Raw genomic sequence first — 21,110 nt, forward strand, 5'->3', positions numbered from 1 at the left:
TAATGGGAATTCAATTTCTTGTATAGTCATTTTCTCTGTTCTTGATGTCTTTAATTGTTTGTGATGTTGGTAATTTAATTTAAAAAGTAAAAAATTCATGCCATCAGTCAGGTAGTAGTGGGGGCCTTATAAATCAAGAGTGTGCATCATTGCATTTCCCTTCTTTCTGGATATTTGAGTCTTTTCTTCCTTATGGGACACCAAGTCATCAGACCATGAATACCATCCATCTGGTTGTATGAGGAGTTGACACATATTCCAGTTCATCAGACAGTCAGTACTATCAACTATTTTGCTTTGTGTCTATGTTGCAAGAGGTAAAATATTTTGGATTAGATGTAGGATGAAGGCAGTAGCCACTTGTGGTCACTGAAGTTCCCATGATACTTTTTCTGAGGTAGGGTTGTTAACCTCATTGAACTGGCTGAATTCCAGTCTTTATAATTACATGTTGCCTACCTAAGCCCACTTTGTAGTTTCAATTAGGTAAAGTATTATTTGCTTCTTATTCTAAACTGCTATGTTGTGTGGTTATGGGCTGCTAATTAGTGGATGTTTTGCAGGTGGCTGTACTATATATATCCCCTCCACTCTATCTCTCTCTGTTTATATGCACATACATACATACACACACATATATTTACTGTATGTATTTCTATGTATTGTCTATTTCATGATGCTTTGAAATCAAGAAGGAGCTGGAAAATGTTTCCCTATTGTCTTTGTCCTGGTCCCTCCCTCTCCCCAATTCTTTATTAGAGATATAGAAAATACAACTGTGAAGACCAAGAGAGATGGAAAAGAGGAAAAGTCCAAGAAAGATGGAAAGACTCTTGTGATTATCAGTACTTCGATGATGAATTGGATTTCTAGAGACCATGTGATTTGAATAAGGATTAGTTGATAGGAAAGGAGTTGCTTTCTCTTTATTCATCCTCTAGGGGAGAAAACACAAACTAGGTGACTGGGGAAATGCCTAAAGACTGGGTGTAAGCCACACTATTTTTATAGTCAAGTGATTTGTGAAACAAGAAAATTAGAGGATATGGGATGTCTCATCCTGATAACAGAACTAGAGATATAATGCTATGCCTATAGGAAAGAAAGAAACAGAATAAGGTTACCAACTGACTAGTTGAGAACCTCAGAATGGTCTGTAGGGAAGGTTAGAGTGTTTTCACATAGGATAGAATACAGGCTGAGAATAAAATAATGGTTACTGAAAAAGCCTCTAGGACTTTCAGCTAAAATGGCCATCTGAATGTGAGGCAGGATGTCTAGCTTTTATATACTTACTCCAGAAAAACTTTGAAGTTCTAACCAGACTTGATAATGATCAAGAAATTCTTTGAGAAACTACACCAAGCAATTTCTTCCAGCTTCCTCCCATAGCACCAGCTCTCCCAGAAGGAGCCTGGGACATGTGTAGTTTGCAACACTCTACATCTAAAAGCATCAAGAATGGAAGGCTCCATTAAGAAAGGGGCCAGAGTGATCAGAAATCTCAGTGCCAATGAGACCAGCAGGGTGTATCAAGAATCAGACTGGGATATCTCAGGGATTCTGAAGTCTTTAAAACTCTCTCCTGATACATCAGAGAAGACCCTTAGCATCCAATATAGTGTGTGTGAGTGTGTGTGAGCACTTAAGTGTGCATGCATGGAGGGGTTGGTGGTAGATGGATGTAGGAGTCATCAGGAAATTCCAAGGGACTCAAAGCAAGAGTGAACTGGAACAAGGCTTATTACCATATCCAAGAACACAGCAAGGAGTGGAGATCAGTCCTGGTATAAGAACCCAGAATGTAAGAACTAAAGCTGGAGAGATGTGTAGATCAAATAAAACACAAGTACCAAAATCACTGCAAATCTAAATCCAAAGTAACTACAAGGAGAGGCTCAAAGGAAAGAAATGAAGCAAGATATAAACAAATGAAATAAAGCTCTTGAGGAAATAATCAGAAAGAAAATAAGTAGCTTAGAAGAGAAAGCAATAAGTTATACTCAGAAAATAGGATCCTTGAAAAAATAGAACAGGCCAAACAGAAATCAATGACATCATGAGACAGCAAGAAACATTAGAACAAAATCAAATGATGGAATATAAATAACAGAAAAAAAGTAAAATATCTGAGATTATTTAAAAAAAAGACCTGACCTAGAAAATAGGTCAAGAAGCAAAGAAGCAGTAATTTAAGAATCATTGCAGGGGGGGGGCAGTAGCTAGGTGGCGCAGTGGATAAAGAACTGGCCTTGAATTGAAGAGGACCTAGGTTCAATCCAGCCTCAGACACCTGGCACTTACTAGCTGTGTGACCCTTGACAAGTCACTTAACCCTCATTGCCCTGAAAAAAAAAAGAATCATTGTACTCCCTAAAAACAATGATTAAAAATACCCCAAACCAAGACACCATACATCAAGAAATTATTATAAACGAAAACTATCAGATATTATTAGAACCAGCATGCAAAGAAAGGATAGAAAGAATCTACTAATCACTCCTGTAAAGTTTCTCCAAAAGGAAAATTTCCAGAAATATTATAGTCAAAATGCAGAGCTTCCACATTAAAGAAAAAAATACTGCATGTTTTGGAAAAAAAAGAATTTCAGTACTGAGGAACTAAGGTCAAGATTACAGAAGACTTTGGGACACGTAGGTGGTACAGTGGATAAAGCACTAGCCCTGGATTCAGGAGGACCTAAGTTCAAATCCAGCCTCAGACACTTGACACTAGCCTTGTGACCCTGGGCAAGGCACTCAACACTCATTGCCATAAAAACAAAATAGAAGACCTGGCAGCTTCTACAAAAAAAAAAATGAAAGAAGTGTTGGAATATAGCATCCCCTAAGGCAAAAGATATAGGCTTACAACCAAGAATAATTTATCCTGCAAAGTCTATTAGAATCTTACAGGGGTAAAACTTGTTCTTTAATGTAACAGAGAGCTTTCAATAATTTCTGATGAAAAGACTATACCTAAATAGGAATTTAGGATTCAAACAGGAGTCCAAAGAAACCTAGAAAGCTAAATGTGTTTGAGAAATTGGAAGGAATTGTATGATGTCTTAATTACATTCTAAAAGAGGGAGAAGAAATAAATGCTCCTTTAGAAATTTAATATCTAGACAAATGAACAGACAAAGACATCCAGGCAAAGCCCTTTTTGCTTTGTAGGTGTTGAAGAAAAACATATTAATGCTATACTCTGCATTTTAGACTCACGTCTGCCAGAAAACATTTTTAATTTGACATTCATCTAATATCGAGGCTATTTCTGGCATAGGGACTGGTATAGTAGCCCCATGGTCTATTATACTTTAACCTCAGATGATTTGAGGTAATCTTTATAGGAATTTTGAATAAGGAAAAGATTATAATATGCTAAAATATAATTTTGGGTTAATATTCCAAAAACAATAGTCATTAGTCACTTCCTTTCTTGACTAATCCCCTCAAATGTAGTCTGGGAGTAATAAAAAAGATTTGCTGTGATCAATATCTTATTCCTTTCTAAATGTAGAAAGGGTGGATCTCAGCACCAATTCTAGTTGCCATAGATGGGGAGTGGAGTGGGGAAGGTCTCATCTAAATAAGAGATATTCTTTGTTCCATGTTTTGGTTACCACCCTTAACCATTTCCTTAAGAAAGGCCTTTTGTCCTCCACTTAAACCACCTTCAAACTGGGAAGTCTTGAAAAAAAAATTTTTTTTAAGTCCAGAGAAATATTCTTTCTAAGAGAAATTACAAGTTTTAAAGTTTTTGACATGTTTCCTTTTGGTTAAAATGTAATCTCAAGGGGAAGATTAGGCATAAATATGGCCCTTTGAGGCTATAAAGATGGAAGCATTCTAAAGGCAAAGATCACAAATTATATCCCCCTGTATTATCCACTGAATTTAGTATTATATATAATAGAAGTTCAATAAATATTTGCTTAATATATGGGGAACAAAAATTGCAAAATAGAAAAATCAAAGTGAATTTCATGTAGTGGTACATTTTATTCTATCGGTCATAATTTTGGCTCAGAAAGTGTATATGAGAGGGGGCAGCTAGGTGGCGCAGTGGATAAAGCACTGACCCTGGATTCAGGAGGCCCTAAGTTCAAATCTGCTCTCAGACACTTGACACTTACTAGCTGTGTGACCCTGGGCAAGTCACTTGACCCTCATTGCCCTGCCCCACCCCCCCAAAAGTGTACATATATTCCATTCAAAGTTTCAATTCCAAGTATTTGAGTTACCAATGGCTATGCCCCATCCCCAAATAATCTGTTTGTTACTGCCAAAGGAGAAGAGGAACAGTCAGAGGAGAGTAACATAGTAATTAGTGAACTGTTAGGACTGGACTGAAGAGGTTAAATACAATGAAATTTAAACTCAGGCTCAAATTATAGAGGTGGAGGATCCATTGAAGGTAAAATGAAGTTTTATATGTGTAGAGCTGGAAGGAACCTGAGAGTTCTTCTAATTCAGCTTCCTAATTTTACAGATGAGGGAAATGAGGCATATAGAAATTCAATGACTTTCCCAAGGCCACACAGGTGTTAAACATCAGAAACAAGGTATGCAAGTGAAACTTCTGGAGGAAAATGGAGTTCATTGACCATGGTCTTTTGTCTGACTATCCATCAATCTTCTATGCATATCTCTGTGTCTCTGAATGTCTGTAACTTGTTCTAATGTTTCTTTCCCCCCAATAGTGAAAAGGACTGTCTGAAGAAGAGGATCATGGGGCTAGAACATCTGGAGCGGGACTCCAGAGGCCATCTGATTCATCCTGCTCATTTTGCAGATGAGGAGATAAGTCCAGAGAAGTTGTGACATGCCCAAGGTCACATAGGTAGCAAGGTTATAAGCAAGATTTAAAGTCTCTGATCCCATAGCCAGTACACTTTCCACTGTAGCCCCACTAAAACTATGCAAGGAATTGTGGAGGTTCCAAGGGAAGCAAAGACAGAAGAAAGACTATTGAATATAGAACCACAGAAGAAAATGAATGGAACAAAGCTACTCCACAATTTGTAAGAAAATTAAAAGTATTTTTCTGTCCCCCCAAAACAAAGAGAAGGAATGATGAAGTATTAAAGGTATCCATCCATCCATCCATCCATCCATCCACACACACACAGGAAAAAACAATTAGAACTGTCATCTGAATATTATGCATATAATTAGATTCTTCTAGATTGATCAGGATATTTTATGAGCATTAGTACATTGGTTCTCCCCCTCCCCAATCCCTAGGAAATAGGTATTATAGAAAAAGAAATATTATCAGGAGTGTAATAGAGGATGGGTGACATTACGCTTCTTGCCTCCACAGTTTGAACTCTGCTATCCTGTAGCTGAACAACACAGGTGGCTTATGTCTTAGTATTCTGCAGGCTTTCTTTATGAGTGGATCACAGGTCTGACCATGTTATGCTGCATCCAAGGAGCTTCAGCGACCTCCTATCATGTCTAAGATAAAATACAAACGCCTCTTTTTGGCGGTGGTTTAAGTCCTTCACAATCTGGCTCCAACCTCTCTTTCTAGACTGATTTCACATTACTCCCACACAGGCAGTGTACATTTTAGGCAAACTGCTTCCTTGCTTTTCACACAGAAAACATCCCAGCCTCTGACCCTATGGCTTTACACATGCCATACCTGGAATGCTATCTCTTCTTTCTTGAATTCTTAGCTTTCTTAATGCTCACTACAATTGCTGCTTCCTACACCAGGCCTTTACTAATCCCTCCCCCATTGAGTTATTACTACCCCCCCACTCCCGATTACACTACCTTTATGTTGTATATATCATGTATTTACTGATTGCTCTACATCGCTTTTTACTCTCTCCCCCCCTCCCCCAACCCCCACTCTCACCCCAGGAGAATGTTAGTTTCTAGATGGCAGTGACTGTTTCCTTATTGTCTCTTTTTGTCTTTATGGCCCTCAAAGCTGGCACCATGCCTTGCATATAATGGGTCCTTAATAAATGCCTGTTGAATTAAATGGAAATATCCCTATTCAAACCAACCTGTGGATAAATCTGCCACCGGACATAGATACTATTCAGATATAAAGTTCCCATATATCTAGGATGAAATGTCACAGATTAACTTGATCCCATGGGTTGACAATTCAGGTTTGTGATGTGAAATCACATGTACAATCTTTACTTTTTTCTCCTGCTGGAATAAAGGAAAAGAACACCCAACAACGACATGGAAATCTTGCAGACACCCCATGTTAACTATTCCTGGATGTCATCCTGCAGCTCTAATTTCTGCTTTTTCCTCGGCATTCTGGGTACTGCTGCCGGACTTGTCATCACCTTGTCAGTGCTTCCTGTTGCGTGGGCTACCGTTGGACTCTGTGTTCTTAACAATTATCCATAAAAAACCACAAAAATCCTTCATGAATTAAAAAAACCCTACAAAATTAACAGGTAAAAAAAAAAAGCTACTTTTTAAATTTAGTTTCCTGGAGCGGGTGCTATCTGTAATACAGCACAGCTCACTGCATAGTGCCGGCTTGTCTTTTCCAGTCCTAAGATGCCCTTTTGTTCCTGGTGTGACAAGGATGTGGGGAACCAATATGATTTAACAGAGCAATGTACCGAGGTTGAAACTATGTCTATATCTTGTGTACAAAACAGAATAAATTACTCTTCTAACATTTGCTTTCTTTATCATGGAACAAGCTCTGAGCTTAGCAAGGTGCTACATTGACAAGAAGTGGCTAAAATCATTATTATTTTTTTAAAAAATCTTCTTTTAATATAGGTCTACATGGCAGAGGATTTCATGCTGGTTCAAAAGAGAGAAAATCGGAGTTAGGGATAGACAGATGGCACGGAGGAATAAGGATTGTCCAGAATCTTCCTATCTATGAGGGGACACATATGTCCACACCAACAAAAAAATAAATAAAAAATAAAAATGAGTAAACTAGTTTCACAGAATTAAAGGTGAATCAAAAGGAATTGGCATCTGTCTGGACAAGCAAGCCAGATAGGCCACAGTATCAGATGCACGTGACGAACCAAGAGGCAACTGCAAAGCTCCCCAAACAACTTGCCTGAAGTCCTTGCCAAGGAGCCAGATGCTGCTGCTGGAAGAATGTCTTCCATGGTTGGGCATCTGGGTTCAGTGCTTTCCACTTAAAGAAGAGGAAAAGAAGGTGGTGAATAGCAGCCCCATTCCTATCTCAGAAACGGTGAATTGAATCCCAGTATTTCTCAATATTTCCATGCACACATGTATGGGCTCCTTAGACAGAACATACGTAGATGTATGTAACCTGAAGATGTTCCCTGCTTATAAAAAGAAATTTCTCCTTTCCTCACCCCAAATCTCTACTGCTTTTAAAACAGAAAAAACAAAGTGTCAAAAACATGTAACAAAGCCTCCAAGCCAACCATGCCAGACTACTTCAGTTTTCCAATTTACTAGTAGATTTTATTTAAAGACATACTAGTCTGTGCTGGTGTGAAGAGGAGGAGACAGTGCATCTGACTAGCAGGCTCTGATCCTGCTTTAAGGTCAGCCATTCTGCCTCCCTCTGTTTTGACTCCTTCCTCAGTGGAAATACAATCGAATATTGGTATTGGCAAGAGAGAGGAGTGTGGTCTAGTGGACTGGAAATCAGGTGACCTGAATGTCTGTGTGTGTGTGTGTGTGTGTGTGTGTGTGTGTGTGTGCGCGTGCACGCGTGCACTTTTTTTTTCCCTTTTAGCTTTGAAGTTCCTTGCATTTTGCCATGGATTTACCAAATGAATTTTAACCAGCTGAGGAGCTGCTCTGTGAACTGGGGGTAACTAACCAAGCACCCGTATGTCCTTTCTCATAGTGTGTAATTGCTTAACTATTTAGGGTTTTGGGGTTTTTTTTGAGTTTAGCTGAATTCAAGGCTCAATTGTTCATTGGATATGAAATAAGTCAAGGTCACATTTATTCCACACTGAATTGGGAAAGTGTTACACACTTTTACCCAGTACTTTATTACACCAGTAGTGTCAGACTCAAAATAGAAACGCTTTCTGTGCAGGCTCATTAATTTAGAAAATCACAGATTAACTATGTTTTATTTTATTTTTATTTATTTTGCTAAACATTTCTCAATTACATTTTAATCTTGTTCAGTCTGTAGTAAGGAGTACTGCAGAGGGGCTGTGAGTTTGACACCCATAGTAATTATACTATATAGTCCCCTCTAACAAGGTTGGTCTATCTCAGAAGGTAGTCCAGAATTCGCTCAGTGGTTTTGTGTTAAAATGTCATTGGGGGGGGGGGGGGCGGCGGCTAGGTGGCGCAGTGTATAGAGTACCAGACCAGGAGTCAGGAGTACCTGAGTTCAAATACGGCCTCAGACACTTAACACTTACTAGCTGTGTGACCCTGGGCAAGTCACTTAACCCCAATTGCTTCACTAAAAAAACAAACAGACAAACAAAAAACAAAAAACAAAAACAAAATGTCATTTGGGGAATTCTCCAGGGAGAAAAGATAAAGGGAATCCATTGATCTGACACTCCTAGATAGTTTACCTAGAGTCCTTGCATTGTGAAGATTTTCTTGTTCTGATTTGTAGAGGAAGTATGACATTTTTGGCAGTTGGAATGAAAGATTCATATTACAAAAGAAGAAACTTTTTCATCAAGATATGCTGCTTCTAAATTTTCTCTGAAATCCCATCATTCTGTAAAGTTACATCAGCCTTAACTCTCACAGCTCCTCAGTACTCCCTGCCCCTAAGGCCCCTCCCTCCCACTAAGAGGAGAGGATGGAGGTTGGACAGTGGTTAGCTCCTCTAACATCCTCCATTTAAAGAGGGCATTCAGGGAAGTTATCTCATCATTTTCCATGTGGCTGTACTCCTCAGGACTTCTTCTGGTACCTGTGTTGGGTAACCTTCTCTGTGCCCACCTTCCCCCTTTTCAGCTTCTTTTTCTGTATTGTCTTCCACCATTAGATTGGGAACTTCTTGAGGGTAGGGCTTTATTAATTTTTTTTTTGCATTTCTTTTTATCCTCTGTGCTTAGCACATAACTGGTACTTAATAAATGTTTATTGAGTAAATGACTGACTGAGGAAAATATACCCCGGTACTTGGGAAACTCTAAAATAAGTAAAGCCACATGCACTAGTAGTCATTTGAGTTTTCAAGATGCTTTTCTCTTGTTGTAATTTAGTATCAAGGGGCAGCTCTAGAAAGTACCAAATATAAAGTGATCATTTTATCCCATTCTTTTTTTTTTTTTTTTTTTAGTGAGGCAATTGGGGTTAAGTGACTTGCCCAGGGTCACACAGCTAGTAAGTGTTAAGTGTCTGAGGCCGGATTTGAACTCAGGTACTCCTGACTCCAGGGCCGGTGCTCTACCCACTGTACCATCTAGCTGCCCATTTTATCCCATTCTTAATCCCTTTTCCTCATAAGCTGTTCTGTAAAACTGGGCTGTTTACAAATGGAAGGATAGCTGAACCTTAATTCTCAGCTCACAGACCTTATAAATACTGTGCTAATATATGAAGTCCATGATTTTTTAATGATTTCCTCAGGGAGTGGAGACTATTGCTTCACCCTTACCAGTAGAGTAATTAACTTCCTTAAGTACTGGACCAAATTCTGCCAGGTGATTCAGTCTTGGAAATAAGTTAGGTCCAAAGGAAGTACATCAGTTTCTTCAAAGCAATCTGGGGGCTGTTTTACACAGAGGAACAGGGAGTTGTTAGGGATCTGGCATCTTTCAAACACTGAAACCACTGTACCTCTGAAAAATAACCAAATTGCACAGGTCTCTCTCTCTCTCTCTCTCTCTCTCTCTCTCTCTCTCTCTCTCTCTCTCTCTCTCTCTCTCTCTCTCCAGTAAAAATACTCATAGCTTGTGAGTCTTTGGATATCAGGTATTGTGGTTGGGTAAAACACCAAAGTGTACAGACAGAGCACAAAAAACACAACCTCTTCCAAAGCTCACCACAGCAGAGCAGCAGAGTTAAGGGCTTGGATGGGAGGTAGAAAGCTCAATCTGAATTCCTGTTGACAACTAATAAGAGGAGGGATTGGTGGGCTTTAGAGTTTATTTTTCACCCATCTCAAGTTTTTCTAAAATTTCAGAAATGCCAACACTGATGATCCCAGGGAGAAGGCAGATGAAACATGTGATCACTGTTTCCCCATACATCCCTTGTGTTTCTGGGCTTTCATCTTTGAACTTATTTCTCAAATGGTTTTGTGGAATATTATGCTTAACATTCAGAAAGGCCACAAAGAAGTTTCAAATCTCAACTTACTTAAAAAAAAAAAACCCAGTCAAAAAGTTTCCCTTTCAATGAAGCATTCAACTGGCATATTTCCATGAGATACGTCTATTCAGCCATATAACTTTTTTTTTTACCCTATGAATTATAAGAACAGCTGGACAAATTTCTTGCAAAATTGATGCAAAAAAAAATGTTTTAGCTTTTCTTCCAACCAGTTTTATATGGTACAATCCTTCTTCAGGCTTTTCTTTTTTTGTATTTTCACTTGGTCCACCTTTGGATTCCCAACAATATTTTCTGGATATAGTAAATAATATTACTGTCAGATAAATCATCTTAAATCAACTACCTTATTTCTAAGATAAGCCAACCTTTCTTCACTTGCGGAATAATGCATGGGGATGCTTCTGAGGTTTCATTTTCCAAAGTTGAGAGACTGATGTGGCTTGCCTTTCCTAAGAATAACTTGAAACAAGATTGGATAAACTGTCAGACTGAGGTTCACCAAAATACCTTACTAATAATTGTTATAAGACTCTGGATTAAAGAGACAATGGTGCCAGGATTAGCTCCAGGCTGGTACTGACTGATGATAACATCGGAACACACATTCACTCTTAAAATTCTTCTTCTATTTTGACTCTCTGTTACACTGATGTACAGAGTGATTTGAGGTCTATGGTAAAGTCCCTCTTTTGCCCCAATTTCTCACCAATCTGTCAAACTTCTCTTCTACTAGATCTGAAATTTCCAAGATTATAATCATTTACCAGCATTGTTCTGCAAGATAAAGAAGAAAATTATTTATGTTACTGTAAGCAGAGGCCTCTATTCCCTTATTCAAATGTGAAAGAATTTCTCATGTCAATCAAAGGATTATGTGGGGTTTAAAATTATGTGTAGTTGCCTTATTTCTGTCCCTAGTTTGGGGAAAATTAGCTGAGGTTTCTAATATATTGCTACTTATAAATTAGAAGCTTTAGCACCAGTTTTGGGCATTAAGCATTTATTAAAGCATACCAAATATTAGGAAAGAGAGAACATTTGCCTCATAAAGTTAAGAAGCATATCTAGCCACCATCAGTGCCTCCAAGAGCCTATCTGAGTGTGGAAGCTTCCTCTGGGTCTGGAGGAGAGGTGGTCCTTACACATTGCTTCAAGTTAATTGGCTAGCATCACCCAAATTCATTGGTTCACTGGACTTGAGGGTGGTCCATGAGTAGAACGTGCTGAGGTCAGAATTCAGAGAACACACCCCCTGAGGGCCAGGCTCTCAGATTGGTGTAGTTTCAATCAAGTCAACTTTAAGTGAGTTAGTCATCAGCAAAGTCAATCCAATCAATCCCAATATTATCCTCTTGAGTGTGGCCTCTGGGCGTCCTAAAACCCATTATTTTCTCACAATTAACATTTATTAAACATCTCCACTAGGTAAAACACTATGGTAGCTACCAAGGGAGCAGCAAAGACAAATAAGAGAGTTTGATTTTAAAGAAACCTTTAAAGCAGCAACAAAGAAATTACTAAGTCAGATGAAAGAGGAGTTAACTTTAGAGTGAAAAGAACATGTCAAGCTAAGTTTGAGAAATCTTGACTTAAGGGTATTGTAGGATGTCTAGGTGTAGATGTAAGAAGGTGCTGGATTGAAATCTTGCCTCAGGTATTTCTAGCTATGTGACTATAAGTAAATCACTGGACCTCTCTGTATTTAAAATTTCCTCAGGCGTAAAATGAAGTGGTTGAACTTGATGACATTTAAAAGGTCTTCTTCAGCTCTTAATTTATGATCTTATGATCCTTTAAGGGGTTCTTTTAGGCAGAGTTATGGGAAGATTTCCAAAGGAAGGTGAGGACTGGAGACATACTGAGCCAGGAGAGCATTGGATCTCTGAAGGCAAGTAAAAAGAGGGTCTAGTAGGAATAGGTAGTCAGTGGTGTTAAAACTTGCAGAAAGGTAAAGGGAAATAAAGACTGAAAAAAGTTTATTAGATTTGGTAATTGGTCCATTAATGAACTTTGAGAGAACAGTCTCTGTAGATTAGTGGGGGCAGAAGCCCCATTACAAGGGGGTTTGAGGACAGAGTAGAAAATGAGAAAACATCTACATAAACTTTTTTTAAGAAATTTAACCAGGGGGGCAGCTAGGTGGCGCAGTGGATAGAGCACCGGCCCTGGGTTCAGGAGCACCTGAGTTCAAATCCGGCCTCAGACACTTAACACTTGCTAGCTGTGTGACCCTGGGCAAGTCACTTAACCCTAATTGCCCCGCAAAAAACCCCCCAAAAAACAAAACAAAAACAACAACAACAACAACAACAACAACAAATTTAACCAGGGAGGGAAAGAGAGGTGTAGGTTAGTAATTGGATGTGTGTAGAAGTGTCACAAAAAACCTTTAAAAAAAAGGAATCTCAGTGATTTGAACATGTTTGTAGACAGATTGAAAGAAATTGTGAGAAAGATTTAGGGCAAAGGTATGGGGTGATCATCATAGAGAAAGTGGAGAGTGGATGAAGATTTTGAGAATTTTGAAAAATGGATTCAAAGATTTAGTGAGCTCCTGTTAGATGATTTTATTATTTTTCCCCCAAATCCAGTGGAGTAGAAACCTAGTCCATCCACCCAGTGTGTGTGTGTGTGTGTGTGTGTGCTTCCATACGTGCTAAAGAAAAACAGAACAGTCTGCAAAACAACAGAATTCATGTTTGATGCTGGAAATAACTAGAAAGCCATTTGAGCTTGTTGAGAAGGGGAATAACATGGTCAGATCTGTGATTTAGCAAAATCAATTTGATATCTGTGTTAAGGATAGATTTCAGATGGGAGATATTTGAGGTGGGGAGACAAATTATGGCAGTATTCCAGAGAAGAGGCGATCTGGACTTGACTTTGGGTGGTAGGACAGATAAAGGATTAGGAGGGACTAGGGCTACATATATAGATCTATGAGTTATTTGCCTAAAATTAAATCTATGGGAGCTAAAGAGATTACTATGACAGAGAATGGGGAAAGAGGAGAGGAGAAGAGGGCCCAGGGCAGAGCCTTGGGGGACACCTATAGTTAGGGATAGGGAATGGTTGGTGATCTAAGGAGACTAAAGGTGAAGCTTCTGACATATTACCCTCTAAATTGGGGCCTCTTCCACACTAAATAGTCTTTCCTTCCCCCATTCTCTTTCTGGACTCATCCCTGACTTTCTTTGGACTTCAGAGCCATGTCTTAACTACTGTTGGCTCGTCTTGGAATTTCACTCAGTGGATGAACCCTGTTTGCTCTGGAGTAGCCTATCACTCTTGACCCCTTCTCACCTTGGCATATCCCTCTGCAAATCAGCCCTCTCATCACCCCCTTCCCCTCTTGAGGAGTTTCTCTTGTAACCTCCATTTTGTGGTCATCCATTTCCAGGGCCACCCTGCCTTCATTCCTCTCCTGACCCCATTCTTGATTTTCTCTGGACTTCAAAATCATGCCTCTAGGATGGGTGGTACTTACTTCTCCCTTTACACCTATGCCCACACCCTTTGGTGTGTTATTTATTTATTCTTTTTAAGTAGGATGGAAGCTCTTTGAGGGCAAGGACTGCCTACCTTTTTGATTCTATTTATATCTCCTATACTTAGCAAAGTATCTGGCACACAGTAAGCACTTAGTAAATGCATATTTTCTTCCTAAAAGTACAAATCTAGTTTATAGAGAATACTGGACAGAGCTTCCAAAAAACAAGGAGAAAGGAGAGTCAGTGGATAGGGGAGAATGAGAAAGTTAGAAGTTCTTGTCCTTAGGCCTAGCCAGGTGCAGATGTGAGCCTCTCCTCAGCAATGCCCAGGTACAGCAACCTGGCCACCCCTCCCTGGCAGAAGCCCATAGCAATAAGAACCCATTTACCATGGACAAATATGTTCCATTTGAACAAGAACTATTAACTAGCTAGTCTGTTTAAACAAGCATTTGCACCTAAATTTTTCAATTATATTTTGTCTAAGGATGAATATAAAGGTCACTTTGGCTTATTAAACTAACCTCTACAAATTTTATTACTATTTGTAGCATCTTATTTCAGGGAAATGTGATTTTCTGTCTTCTGTAACGGTCATGAAAATAAAGCACTATTCTAAATCATTGAAAAGGAAGGAAAGAGGAATCATGCATTTAGCATAGTGCCTAGCACATGTAAGTGCTTTACAAATATTATCTCATTTGATCCTCACAATAACCCTGGAAGATAGTTGTTGTTCCTTTATTTATTTATTTATTTTTTAAATTTAATTTAATTTTTTTAGTGAGGCAATTGGGGTTAAGTGACTTGCCTAGGGTCATACAGCTAGTAAGTGTTAAGTATCTGAGGCCGGATTTGAACTCAGGTATTCCTGACTCCAGGGCCGGTGCTTTATCCATTGTGCCACCTAGCTGCCCTGTTCCTTCATTTTCAAAGAGGACCAATGACATCATGGGCTGATATCCTGACTTGTTCATGAATTAGATTTAAATGAGGCAGAGTTACAGAAAGTCATCATCCTCACTTTCTCTTCCAGAATCACCCAAGTCCAGTGGCAAGACAAAAGTTCGGATAGCTGTCAATAAGGAAGATGACGTCAGTATCTTGTATGTCTAACCAACTTCTAAGTACTGCACAGTGCCTGCTTCAGCTGCCTTCATAGCTCTTGGAACAAATTGGTCTCATCTGTCCATTTTATCAGGGGAAGTTGTCACATGCTTGGGGTAGACATTCTCCTAACTCACCCAGTTGAGTTCTGGGCAGTTATTCTCAGCCTGGTTTAATCAATTTATCAAGACAGTCTAAACTTGAGTGTGGCTGCTGCAGATACAACAGCTTCTTAGAGCCACAGGTGAGCTATCAATCATTTCACATTTAAGGAAATTAAATTAAGCAGAAGTTGACCAAGTTAACACAGAGTCACAGCTAGTAAGTGTCTGAAATTGGATTTGAATCCATTTCCACCTGACTCCAGGCCCAACACTCTATCCATGTGCCACCTAGCTGATGAATTCCAATTTCATCAATGATACCAGATACCATTCTTTGAGAAACTTTGCATCCCAAAAGAAGACCTCACTCATCGCAGTAATAATAACAATAATAATTATAACTAGTGCTTATATAGCATTTACTATGTTCCAGGACCTTTATGGGGATGTGACAATTTTGGCGGGGGGAGCATGAAAAGTTTGTATAAAATTTGGAACAGAACAATAGACTTGGAGTTAGAATACATGTTTTATCTTATGTCTGGTATACTCAAAACTCGTGTGATCTTAGGCAAGTCACTTCTCTCTAAACTTTGGTCTCTTCATTTTAAAAATGAACTTGAACTAAATGACCTCTAAAGGCTGTTTTTAACATTTTATGATTCCATTTATATACTCAGAAATAATGGTGAATAGAGATTTCTAGTACATAGAATTCTGGGTGTTCTTGTTTTCATTGCATTCTTTAAGGATCAGAGTAAAAACAGCTCATGTTTGTATAGCACCTTTAACACTTACAAAGCGTGTTTGCCCCTATTTAGGAACACAGAGAGGTTTTTTGGACAATGATTGTCTTTAGTCTTCTTAGCTACTATATGATCCAGTTGTTATACTTTGATAGTGCTGAGATGATGGACTATGTTGTAATTATGGTTTTCACATACACAGATGTTGTGTTTTGAAGGATAGATTTGATTCATATCCAAATGGCTATAGTAGAGAGTTGTGAGAGTTATAACAAGGTTTTTCTACAGTAACATTAGAGGAATTGGGACAAGGAGAGTTTGTGGCATTGTATTACATTCCCTGCCCAGCCTAAACAAGCTTTAAAGTATATTTTCACCACTTTGAAATAAACACTATGTGTGTTGACAGTCAGTTTTCTGAAGAACTACTGAAAGCATCAAAAGTAAGGCAAACATTCTGATGATCCTTTCAAACATGCCTGTTTTAAAATTCTTGTTAAACAATCTTAGTCTTTAGGCTTTGATAACATGCTGCAATTGACTGTTTATCAAGAACTAAGCAAGGAATGCTTAATGAGAGATAAAACCATACTTGGGTACATTCTTGGACCCACTTAAAATTCTTTCTATAGATGCACTGATTGAGGGTGGAATATTTTATCAGAATAGGAAATTCCCATTTTGGTAACTCCTTCCATCAATACAGATCAACAATTTGTCTGTGAAAAGTGCCTGGGGGCACTGAGGGATTAAGTGACTCCCTAATGTTCATACAGTGTATATGTCAGAAGCTGGATCTGAACCAAGGTCTTCCTGACTCTGAGGGTCTTTTATCTACTTTACCATAATTCTTCTTATCCAAATGATATCCCTCTAAAGTTGAAGGGGCTAGAGTAACCAGCTCTTTAACCTTACTTAGCTATCCTCAAGTATGTCAATGAATTTGTCATCTCATTTTGATAGTTCCCTCCAGTTTTTCAAATAGAAATCTATGAATGCCTGCCCATTCTGGAGCATGTTTTCTATACCTTCTCATAATTCTGTCAAAGGGCATCTACTGGGGGGGTCCTTCCTTACTTTGTCTTGACATTGCAAAAATATCAGTGGATAGCAGGCTGTCCAACAGACACCTCTTGTTCTCACCACGTAACCCCCCCCTCTACTTTCTTGATAATATGTTTCTTAGATAATGTCCTTTATGCCACTTCTTCTTTATCATTACTTTCTTGTTATGTGTTCCAGCCTGTTCACACTCACCATGCATCTTTCCATTCCTCTATGAGTGATACTTAATTATAATTCTTCAGAGACCATAGCGTTCCATGATTTGTAGTCACAGAGCAACAAAGGTAGAACACTGATATTAAAAACACAAACTGGGGCAGCTAGGTGGCGCAGTGGATAGAGCTCTGGCCCTGGAGTCAGGAGGACCTGAGGTCAAATCTGACCTCAGATACTTAACACTTACTAGTTGTGTGACTCTGGGCAAGTCACTTAACCCCAATTGCCTCACCAAAAATAAATAAATAAAAATAAAATAAAATAAAATAAAAACACAAACCTTCATTTCAGAGGTAGTTCGTGGTCATTAAAGGAACACTGTAATTTCCCATAGGTAATTCAACCCTTTCTCTTCCTTGTGTTTAAGTATAGGCCCCATTCTCTGTTCATTCTCAGTGTCTTTTTAAAGTATATGTACTGATGGATAAACTCAACTGGTTATCACTCTCAATGTATATTATAGATTGGACAACAGACATTTTTTTTTTACTTTGCTTTAACTATGACAATGGTTAAGACAAAATCTTCTCAATAATTATAGTTTTGATCTAGGAGACTCAGCAGTATTTCAAGGCTATATGCTACCAGCACAGTGTTATCCACAAACGAGAACATCTGGAGGACCTCATCATCTATAGTAAAGTATATTTTCCTCTACTGAATCAAAAGCTTTTTTATACTTTAGAAATAATAAGCTCAGTGTGGTCTTATATCTGCATATCTTTCAGTTGTGTGGTGGTAAAGATGTAGTATAGTGGAATGTTACTTATGAAAGTATACCTGTTCCCTACTAATACTCTCATAAAGCATATTTTTGGTGTATTATTCTTATAAAAATCCATTTAGGAAGAAAGTAAGCATGAAGGATGATAGGTGTTGATGTTCTTATAATCACTTTTTGTTTTTTGCATTAATAAGGTCAAAGATTTTTTCCAAGACTCTTTCAGGTACCTTGTGACTCTGCCCCTTGATTGTGTTATCTTTACCATGGATCTCTTTTATGTATGTTTTGTCTAATCCAGCTATTTTACCCATCTTTGTTTACTTTAATGCCATTTCTACCTCTTAAAAACACATCTGGGATTGTGATGCTAAAGTCCAAGAATAGGGGCTCTATTTTATTTCATGGTAAAAAGAGTTTGTTACAGAAATTTTTGCAGATCTTTTCTACCTTTGATTTGCTTGTTGTTCTTCTTCCTGTTTCATCCTTAAATGCCTTGTGGTTGACCTTGATTAGTTGGATCTCTTGCCAAGCTTTCTTTAAACTAGTTTTACCTTCCATTGCTTCTGTTTTATCAAGCTGTACTGCTTATATATTCTTCCATCTTCTTCTCTATAAGTTTTTACAAGTCAGTTCACATTGTAATCTACTGTTGCCCTTGATTGCCATATATCTCCAGTTTGTTCACTTCCTTATTATGACAACTAATACAAATTAAACTTGGTTTATAATTATTATAATTGATGGCTAGTCCATTTTTTACATCACTATCTCATTTTTATCACCAATAACTTGCATAAATATGTAAAGTTGAATTTGTTTTACATGCTTTAAATTATAGTTTTAGCTCTAAAAAGTTGTTAGTTTAACTTTGCAGAGACAACTACTTACCCCCTTCATTTTTTTTTATGAGGCAATTGGGGTTAAGTGACTAGCCTAGGGTCACACAGCTAGTAAGTGTTCAGAGACAACTACTTAAAGGAACAATTTTTGTATTAGTACCAACCTATTTTTTGTCTATTATACATGATTAATTTTACTTTTTGCATATGTGATTATTATTTAGTGCTTTATCCACTGCGCCATCTAGCTGCCCAATTTCTTATTCTTGATCCATTTTATCTAACTTTTATCAAGCTCTGCATCTTCAGCAACAGAAGGCCTGTAAATTTCACCTTTGCAACATATTAATATTCCTTCTTCTCTCCTTATACTTGGACAATTGCAAGAGCCTGCTGGTCATTCTACTTGCTTCAGATTTTCCCTCATTCTCTATTTAGCTGCCAAAAGTGATTTTCCTAAAGAAGTGATGACCATGTAATCCCCTCCAACTCAATAAACTCCAATAGCTCCATATCAACTTCAGGATAAAAAACCCAAAACCCAAAACCCAAACTTTGATTGGGCATTCAAAGCCCTTCATAACCTGCCACTTACCCTCAGCCCACCTTCCCAATCTTCTTACACTTTATACCCTACCATATATTCTTTGACTCAGTGACACTGCTCCTCTTGCTGTTCCATGGCAAGACACTTTATCTCACAGCTGCAGAAATTTTTTCTGATTCCCCCCCCCCCATGCCTGGTATGTACCACTCCCCCCACCCCTACCTCCTCCTTCCTGGCTTTCTTCAAATTCCAAGTAAAAATCACATCTTCTACAGGAAGCCTTTCCCAACCTCTCAATCCTAGTGCCTTCCTTCTTTTAGCTATTTCCTATTTATCCTGTATATTCCTTGTTTATACATATTTATTTGCTTGTTGTCTCCCCAATTAGATTGTGAGCTCCTTGAAAACAGGGCCTATATTTCAATTGTTTTGTATCCCCAGTAATTATCATATTTCTTGGCACATAGGAGTTCCAAAGGTTTGTCATGCCAGGGTGGGAGTGGGGATAAGCTCCCACTCTCTATAAAATACTCCAATAGGGTGAGTCTCAAATAGCCTCTGACAACCGAAGCCCAACACCTAGCCTTATCATGGCGGAACTGTTTCTACTAACAGGAGAAGGGGTGAAGGGGAGTCACTGGCGCTTTAAAATCAGTCACTTCAGGCAGGTGGGGCTCATCATCCTTGGCAGGCAACTCGCCTAGGGGAAGGAAACCCTGATTTTAAACCTCTGCTGCCTTGTGGCTATACCCATACATGGGAAAGGCTTCGGTAGTTAACCCTGAGGAAAAGTCAGGAGTTGGAGTCCCTTAGGCAGTTGGATGTTGGACATCACATCCCTCTGGAAACTCCTGTGGCGCCATTGGTGCCAAACTGTACTGGCTCTGCCTCTCCTTTGGATCCACCAATGTCTCAGAGAGGGAAAACCTGCTGCATGGGCAACAGCTTGTTCTCCATATTGATTCGCCCAGGCCAGAGCCCTGGAGAGGACACTCCAGCTACTCATCATGGGGTAGATACAACATGCATAGCCACACTGTGGCCTGTGGCTCTTCAATGTGCTGATCCATGGTCGTCCGAGACTGGCGGAAGCCTATTACTAGGGGGTCCTTAATCAGTGCTCATTGACTGGCAGTTGTTGTGTACACTGTAATTATTTTCATTGTTATCCTTTTTGAAAATCCTTATGAGCAATAAGGATTTTTGATATAAGATAACCAAATAGCCCATAAAATGATTCCTGTAGATGTGTGATAAAATAATGACATCAAATCCTTTATATTTCTTCAAAACAAGGACCTCTGAGCCATCCTTCCATTTCAATACAGTATTCTTATATTCAGAGTACCAGTCATTACATTTAAGTTTATAGATGGTTTAAAAACTCTATGATTCTTAACATCGCCTGCCACCTTTTCCATCACTCTGCCACCATCCTGTGAAAGTGGAAGGGGGAATCCACATAGTCATGTGCTGAGAAAAATACAACAGGATACATTTTTACATTTAATTAGCATTTTCTCCATCAATTTTTAAGTCTGGAAATCAACAAAACAGTAAATCAGACTCTGATTTATAGCTTTCTGTGGTGTAAATTCTCACAATGAAAACTTAACAATTGGCTCTCTCCCAGTTGGTAGGAGCTGGCTCTAGTACAACCCTGTTTGTAAGTATCTTATTGTAAGCATTATATAAATGGCAGCCATTATGATGCTGATTTGTCTACAGTCCTATCAACTGCTTTTTACCTACCACCAGGAATCACACTGTGCTGATTTTCAACAATAAAATTAATTGAGCCTTTTATACCCATTATACTTCTCTCTTTATATTTTGTCATTATACTTTGTCTTTCTACTTTTTCTAATCTTCATATGTATCAATAGGTACAATGCAACAGAGAATCAGGTGGCTTAGACCAGAGAAAATATTGAAGACATAAGAAAATAAGAATAAATAACTTGAATTTTGGTGTTAGAAAGAGATGGTAAAGGTGCTAAGCCTAATAAAAG

At 38.5% G+C, this 21,110-nt stretch overlaps 1 protein-coding gene across 1 annotated transcript in view; it reads right to left on the reverse strand.

Annotated features, from left to right (window-relative positions):
* Window positions 1-21,110, reverse strand: part of ARHGAP15 (Rho GTPase activating protein 15) — an 880,171-nt gene that overhangs the window by 67,561 nt on the left and 791,500 nt on the right. The window lies entirely within an intron of this gene.

Source organism: Dromiciops gliroides, chromosome 3 (genome assembly GCF_019393635.1).
Source record: "Dromiciops gliroides isolate mDroGli1 chromosome 3, mDroGli1.pri, whole genome shotgun sequence".
Lineage (NCBI taxonomy): Eukaryota > Metazoa > Chordata > Mammalia > Microbiotheria > Microbiotheriidae > Dromiciops > Dromiciops gliroides.